This window comes from Mytilus californianus, unplaced genomic scaffold (assembly GCF_021869535.1).
Source record: "Mytilus californianus isolate M0D057914Y unplaced genomic scaffold, xbMytCali1.0.p SCAF_1, whole genome shotgun sequence".
NCBI lineage: Eukaryota > Metazoa > Mollusca > Bivalvia > Mytilida > Mytilidae > Mytilus > Mytilus californianus.
This window is the reverse complement of record NW_026262581.1, coordinates 25,357,064-25,365,951: the sequence shown is the minus strand read 5'-3', so window position 1 is coordinate 25,365,951 and position 8,888 is coordinate 25,357,064. Positions and strand designations below refer to the sequence as shown.

Here is an 8,888-nt window from a genome sequence, read left to right as displayed (position 1 = left end):
AAATTATAATAGACAGAACATTTGAAGTTCGAAACTGCTCGATTTATAAATCAAGATCAATTGCTTTACTTGGCCACCTTCTTTTAGAACGCTACTATTGTTTTCACAACATTGACATGCATAGATTTGCAAATTTGCCTCGTTTTCGTTATCATACCACTTACCCTCTCAGTGCTTTAGAGGAAGCTTACAATATGAATACAAACGACACATTTATTTTGAATTGATTTGGGAGAGCTTTGATGATATCATCGTGTAAGAGTAGGGATCAGAATATTAAAACATCACTCCTCCATAAAGCAGAAAATTTATAGTCCAAATATATTCAACAAGACACTTTTAACTGGTTTGCGTACACAACATGAATGTCAGTTCGAAGACAGTTAGCACTGGAATATATATATTTTAATAATGATAGAGCTCAACAACTATTAGTTAAAGCCGCAAGTGACGGATACCAATTTTTTTGCTCTAAAGGGACATCTAAATCAATCTGCAAAGCCGTCGATATTTGTCAGCATTTGGCAAAATTTCCAGCTATTCGAACATATGGATGTGACCACGTTGCAATAAATCAGAAGTGTCATTTACTAGACGCTCTTGACTATTTGAATTACGGCATTCAACAGTCTGGACTTTTACCTGGTTTAAAGAATGTTCTCTATGATTAATGAATTGAAACCTGCTATAGATTGGATGAAAAGAGCTTTGTCATTGTCACATACAGGAAATAGTATGTCGCTAAATTTTACCTGTCTATATATGTTAAAAAAACATAGCATCGACGTTGCTAATGATGCAAATATACAATATCTTATTAGGGATTTCATTTATACCTTTTGGAAAGGGCAACAGAAGTTTGAAAACATATTATCTGTATGTAGATTTCTGTTAAGAAATAGCAAAGATTATTTCATAGCTCTTCTAGGGGATACTATGGAACGCCACAGCTGTCTTATGTGGAACTCTGATATTACGTTATGTGGTTGAGAGTTGTCTCATTGGCAATCATACCACTTTTTTTTTCTATGTAAGGTTTTTTTTTGGCATTGAATATTACCGAAGTAAACTATTTTGACATGATAAATTTGTAAACCTCCATTAATTGTTATAAAACTTGTATAGGAGTTATTTTTCAGGACCAAGATAAAGCAGTGTTCCTTGGAAGCATTTACGAATTTATTATAATACTGCTTCCATTTGAGAACTAAGGAAAAACCGGCATGTGGTTTTGGGATATCCCCCTTATGTCCGAATTACTGTAAATGTTTTAGTACTTTTTTTCTTAATTTTGTCTGTCGTTCCCCTTTTTCATACCAAATAACTCTGAACAACAACTTGAACTTTAATTTGAACTTTAACTTAATGGATAGCGATACTCATCCAAAGCGCATTACACAAACGACATATGGAAATCGGTCTAAAAATAGAACATATTTTTTCCAAAATGGTCACGTGGTTTTACCTCGTCGTAGTAATGGGATAACCACATCAAATACTGAAACAAACACATCATGTAGTGTAAAATCGTCAAATTTTAAAACATCATTACGTAATGTTAAAGCCATATAAAGAATTGGCAAATCATCATTACGAAATAACAAAACCACATCATGTAATGAAACAACTACATTACGTCAAGTCACATACACATCAAGTAATGTTAAAACCACATTGCCTAATGACACAATCACATTAAATAATGGTGAAACCACATCGAGTAATGACAAAACCATATTTAGTAATGACAAAACTATATCAAGTCAATACGAAACCATATCATGTAATATCGGTATATCATTAAGTAATGACTTTTCTATAATGAGTTATATCAAAACATCATTACGTAATGTCAAAATCATATTATGTAAAGACAAACTATCATCAGGTAATAACAGAACAACATAACGTAATATCAGAGTTCCACATAAGACAGCTGTGGCGTTCCATAGGATACCATAAGATTTTCGTTCTTGTAGAATTAGTTTGCTAACAAAATGCATCCAAACATGTACTGAATTGATATCAATCAACAAGGGGAAAACAGATGCATTACAAACATATTAAGAACAACTGTTACAAATTCAATTCGTTGATAAAATTGAACCCAATTTTGAATTTGAATTCGAACCCATGTCTTTGCTGCCAAAAGTACTGGGTGTATCGCAGTTGCCGAATGAATTCAAATACGATTTCTTTGTTTCATACAGTCACAAAGACAGCGACTGGGTAATGACTAGATTAGTTCCTGACCTAGAATGTTCACTATTATTAGATGACGTCACTTTAAAAGGTTACATATTCCAGAACTTGTATGGTGCAAAAAAATGGTACCGTTAATAATACTATAACATATGAAAAAACAACTTGTAAAGTCAATCATGATAATGTTTTAACAAAAAAAAACCACACATTTTTCCGTAAATTGTTTTTAATTCAATAAGGGGTACAGCGTTTGTTATACTGTACTTCGTAGGCACTTAACAGTGGCTATTCAAATGGTCAAAATACTGTTATGTTTTTATTTGAAGATTTTTTATTCTTTGAGCCAAAAATATGATTCTTTTTTAGTTATCTTCTTTCAAAATTTATTGATTGAGTCAAAGACTGTGCATTGAACGAGATGTTATCTTTTAAAACTTTTGTCATAATTAACTTTTCTTGTTGCTGTCTGCATAGGTAATCAAAATTTCCAGCCTGGAAAATGTATTTTTGAAAACATTATAGACTGTATACAAAATACAGAAGGGTGCAGTCCTAACCTGTACAAAAGTTAACTTGGAGCAGACTTTTTGACTGCTTTCCAAGTTATCTTAAGAAATGTTAAGCAGACAAGCAAGTTAACTTCATCGGTGGTAGACCAGAACTAGGTCTGCTTTTTTAGGACTGCTGCAGACCTATTGACAAGTCTGCCCTAGACCAGACCTGTGGACAAGTCTGCTATTGACCAGTCCTGAGGACAGGTCTGTCCCAGACCAGACCTGAGGACATATCTGCACCCAGACTAGACCTGTGGACAGGTCTACCCCAGTCCAGACCTGTGGACAGGTCTGCTACTGACCAAACCTAAGGAAAGGTCTGCTTATTACAGATTGCCGTGTTTAAGACTTTACTGATTTATAATGCGGCTATATAAATTTACATAATAAAGTGCAAATATGGTCAGATCTGGTTGATGCGGACAAATTTTTGTTATAGGAGCCAGCTTGAGATTAAAAAAACTGCTAATATTTTGTGACGAGTCAACAATTTGAATAAAAAGAGGACATTCTGGCACTCTAAATTGATACAGACAAAATTTTGTAGTCATTGTGTTCCAATACTGCTGTCATTTGTCTTATACAATCCTTGCTGAGTTAAAAAATTTACTGATTTATTATGCAGCTATATAAATTTACATAATAAAGGGCAAATATGGTCAGTTGTGGTTGATGCGGTCATATATTTTTGTTATACGAGCCAGCCTGAGGTATCAAAATTTTGTAGTCATTGCGTTCCAATATTGCTGTCTTTTGTCTTATACAATCCATCCTGAGCTTAAAAATGTACTGATTTATTATGCAGCTATATAAATTTACATAATAAAGTGCAAATATGGTCAGTTTTGGTTGATGCGTTTAAATTTTTGTTATACCAGCCAGCTTGAGATATCAAAACTGCTGATTTTTTGTGAAGAGTCAATATTTTGAATACGCAGTGATATTAAGGCACTTTACAAGAAAAATGCGTAAAATTGCATGTTATGTGGAAGTTCATATCATAAGAAAATGGCAAAAAAATCAGGGAAAAAGAGATCGTAGAATGAAACATAAAGACCTATATTTAATCTTGCATGGGTTTTTCATATCGAAAGTGAGAGTAGTCACGTGACCCGAGTCGCCACTGAAGGTCGTACATTACATGTTCAAGTCAAAAGTCCAGCGTGTTAAAGGAATCTTTGAATGTGAAACAAAGTATCAATACATTCGTTCGAATGTATATTTTCTAAAAAATGCTATCCAAAGATTGAACTATACTGTCTTACGGTAAAAATTAATGTAAATCCGATGAAAAATGTGATTTTTTAACGAAATCCCCATTTGATACTATGATATTTCAATGATATGAACGCATACCAGTGTTTGGATAGCAGTTTTCTTTTAAAAGAGATATCAGTCGTTTTAAATCATGTCCAATCAAGTAAATCCATCTCCAGTAACACACTGGACTTTTTAATGTTTTAATCGTGTACCGTTTAATATTGTTTTACGTTCATTATCAACAAACGCTTTGATGACGTGATCGGCTGTACTCAATAGCGGACAAAACTCCGGAAAAGTATTAATGCCGCGTATCTTAAACTACGGCCTTCAAGTTATGTTTTATTTGTATTGACTAATACTGGAGATATATTTGTTCATTTGTTCATTAAATATATATATTTCCAACTTGTATCCTTGTATTAATGAAAAAATAATTTGTTAAAAGACCTGAAAACAAAAGTATTTTCCCAGATTTGCTTTTAGAAATGCATTTTTTTTTATATTGTTCGCTTACACAAGATAAATTTGTAAGAAAAAATGTAAAAAGGATTCATGAATCCCCTCCTTTGAGTCTCGCCTGTAATTGCTGCCATCAGTGTGTGTTTGGGTGGGGGGCACGGTCATGTGTAAAGTGTAATGTTGACTGCCAAAATGGTATAGCCCATCCGAGATTCTCATAATGACTATTATCAAAATACAAAATAAAGATATCATAACGTTCTCTACAAATGCTATTTCTTGAACATGAAGAAGCTATAAATGTCCAAGAATCACTTTTCATGAGGTACCCCTTTCCCACCATGCATTAAAATATAAACTGAAAAAACAAAGTCCATTCATCAGTAAAATTGGGTATTAAAAATAAAATTTTTAATTTTGCTAGATATTATCTCATATATATAAATAAAAAAGCTAATCTGCCCAATAAAAAGAATAATCGATGAAGGTGGGAAGTCTCTTAAAGTTAACTGTAAAAAAAAAAATCTTCATTCGTGAAATATAAAAAGAAATCAAAATTTGGCTGTCGCACTGTCCCAAGATTCGTAAAAACTCTGTTTCTTTAATTGTGCAACACCTACCTTATTCCAGTCACAATTCTTATTTGTCTGGATATTTGCCTGGATTACAGTTGACCTGCATTCATATAGTATGCATTTTTAGACAACAAAATTTTCAGCAGACACCACTCTCAAAGTCAGTGTGAAAAATTATGTACTTTGGTAAATGTTTGAAGTGGCAGAAATTGGTAATGGAAAAGAGAACATAGGGAAGAATCACGCAACTATGCTAGGCTCTCAGAATAAACAAATTGTTTGCTGTACTATAAAACACTCCCACAACTGGTTCAGTTGTTTTTTTAATTATATTTTCTACTCCACTGATCCAGAAAATTTACACTGCTCAAGAATTTCAATAACACACTGAAATCATGTGGTCAATATTCAAGTGAAATTTATGAAATTGTTCTATGCTGTGTTCCACTACTCCTCCAGGTGAGAGTTTGAGCACTCACAAATATGTTTAACCCCACCATATTCTTTATGTGCCTGTTCCAAGTCGCAAGCCTCTATTGCAGTGGTTGACGTTGGTTAATGTCCGTCTTATGGAATTATATTACATTTACCAGACTGGGTCCTTTTATATCCGATACTACAGTATGGGTTTTCAAATTTTTGAGGGCTTTACATTGGCTAAGTATATTTGCTTACATGTACAGCTACGTCATTTAAATTCTAGTGGGTAGTTGTGTCAATGGCAATGATAAGACATCTCATTCTTTGCAGTATACAACTATATGGAGGACAAAAAACATAATCTGTTTTGTTACTCAGCTCAAACAGGATAGAAATGAGGCAGGCGCGAATTTAAATTATACCTGTGTTTATTTTGAGACCATGTATTTATAGATATTTAATCTACAATGTATTTTTAGCAATTATGCACCTTGATCAACTTAACGATCACACCATTGCCCTTATAAATGATTGTTAGAGATTCTTTCAGTGGCAGTCATATCACCTTATTATTTTCATGCCCAACCAATATCAATAAAAAGTGGATATACTATAAGCAGGAATAATTGGTATGGGATTTGATCATTGTTGAAGGCTGTACAGTGACCTGCAGATGTTTTTTTAAATTTCTGTGTCCTTTTGTCTCTTATGGAGAGTTGTCTCATTTGCAATGATACCACATTTTCTTATTTTTAATAAGGAATGCAGATCATAATATGAGAAATGTCTAATCATCATACTGTTCATACAAGTAAGGGGGTTAGTAATTGATGATATGTTTTTTGTTTCTAGTATTTACCTTTTTGATACAACACATACATGAAATACCATTTTACTCCATATAGAAAAGAAAATCCAGAGATTTCTATTTCAAAGACCTCCACTCTTGGTAATAAATTTTCTAAAGAAAACAAACAAACAAACAAACAATCACTGTTTTTCTAAATCATTGATCATAAACAAATATTAATGCAATTTTTTTAAAATGAAGTAAATATCATTATAACAGATTAATTGGGTCACAATAACTTATGCTATAAACTAACTATTCATTGAGTAATAAACAACTAAGAATGTCCAGTGTCATCTTAAAATTAAATTGTAGCTAATATGTCTACTGGTTTAATATATTTTCGGAAAGCTTTAAAGTGTAGCTTCAGTTTGAAACATTTCCTAAGAATTTACATCTGTACTACAAGCATATAGTTGTATTAGTTCTTGATCCTTTTCATTAATTCTGTCTTGAACGTTACAAAGATTTTTTTCTTCTCCAGAGATGTGTCTAATTCTATCTGACCAGTGACGAAGAAGTGTAATAATATGAAATTTAGGTTACACATAAATCATTGTAAATAGTAACTGGAAATGTACACTCAGGTATTGAGTAAAGCTGAAATAGAAAAATACAAAAATTACTAATCACATAAACCAAACAGAACATTATCCCACAAGCAGTAAACAGAATGCAAGTACAGCAGTTTTAACATTTATAAGTAAAAATCTAGGTAACAAACAAATAATGTGTCAATAGAGCATCAATATATAACCCCAAACTGTTCATGCTATGCCCCATTCAAAGTAAAGTATGAGGAAAGTGATTGTTCTTCCAATGTTAGTCCACCCTACATAGGGTTAATGTTTTTTTCATTGAGCAAGTCCTCATTTTTAAGGCTAACACTTTTTACATTATAAAAGGCATAAGTAAATATATTACTGTTGTGCATTTTATCAGGATTCATTTTCTTTCTTTATATTTTCCTCAAATCACAGGAATTTGAACTTTGTCATTTGTTTAAATTTGGTGAAATTATTCATGCTAGGTACCTGTATATGGTTTTTCAAGAACACACTTGCAGTTTTTAAATTCGAAAATTTTTAACATCAAACTTTTGTAACAACCACTTACCCTTGAACAGTTACTGAGTCCAGATTATGGAAATGAATGCACTAGCCCATCTGACTCCTTAGGTACATTTTTTGCAAGACCGCTCAATCATCAGGTTTTCAGATGAATTGAAGAGGGATACAAATCTTCATTCATTCATATCTGTTTCTTAAAATAAAAAATGTTATAGATAATTGCAAATAACTGTAAAAATTAATATCCTTAACCAGATTTAAGCATATCTACTGGTATTACAAGAGCCTATGTGATATATAATCATGTAAGTTCAGAAATTATTGCATGCGTTTATCATTGCGACCATTGAAAACAGAACAAAAGTGCAAGATTTTTCACCAACTTTGACCATTGTTTACAGTTTGTTCCTATGTTGTAATGATACACTACTGTCCAAAGTTAGGGGAAAAAAGGGGGGGGGGGGGGGGTTGGCTTTTATATCTTAATATGGTATGGGTTTTGCTTATTGTTGAAGACAGCAAAGCAACCTATATACAGATGCAAACATCTACATCATTTGGTCTCTGGTGGATGGTAGTCTCATTTGCAGTCAAACCACATCTTCTTATCTTTATATTAATATATTTTCTTATGTAACTATTTGTTATATGAATGTAATGCTCCATATATGCATATAAGTCACTGTACAGCCTGATTGATGTACATGTACAATAACAATAAATGAATAAACAGCTGTGCCATAGGCGCACATGATACGCCTGTCGCTATTTCAAAGAAATAAAGTTCAATAACTTCTCAAATGTCATATCAGAAATTAATGAAAAACTAAAGGGAGGATATCTTAAAAGATATAAATTTTTCACCAAAGTTGCATGATAACTGCTCAAAGAATTGTCTGAAAACTGGAAAATAACCCCTTTTTTATGAATAAAATCACATAATTCTGAAACGTAAAATCTCAAATATATAAAAATCAAAAGGGAGCTTACGTCAATAGATATAAACAGTTCACCAAAGTTTCATGAAAACAGCTGAAAGCATTTTTGAGTTATTGTCAGATAACTAGAAAAAACCCTTTTTTTAATGAATAAAAACCATAACTCAGAAACGTTAAATCTAAAAATTGAAAGGGAGCTCAAGTCAATAGATATAAACAATTCACCAAAGTGTCTTGCAAATTGGTGAAAGTATCTTTGAGTTATTGTCCGAAAACTGGAAAACCACCCTTTTTTAATGAAAAAAACCCCCAAAACTTGGAAACTTAAAAACGAAAGGGAGCTCAGGTCAATAGATATAAACAATTCACCAAAGTTTCATGTGAATTGGTTCAAGCATTTTTGTGTTATTGTCCGACATGTTGACGACGGACGGACGGACTGACAACGGTATACCATAATACGTCCCGTAAATAGGCGTCTAAAACAAATATGATATACAAAAACATATGATAACCCGTTTTAATAAGGAGCAAAAAGAAAAATGCACCAATTT

At 32.5% G+C, this 8,888-nt stretch overlaps 1 long non-coding RNA gene across 1 annotated transcript; it reads right to left on the bottom strand.

The window, feature by feature from the left end:
- Nucleotides 1-6,466: 6,466 nt before the first annotated feature.
- LOC127717807 (uncharacterized) lies at nt 6,467-7,586 on the bottom strand. The gene is made up of 2 exons (XR_007989422.1): nt 7,443-7,586; nt 6,467-6,926 (listed from the first exon to the last, which is right to left on the bottom strand). It is a non-coding gene; the product is annotated as an uncharacterized LOC127717807 (long non-coding RNA).
- Nucleotides 7,587-8,888: the final 1,302 nt, after the last annotated feature.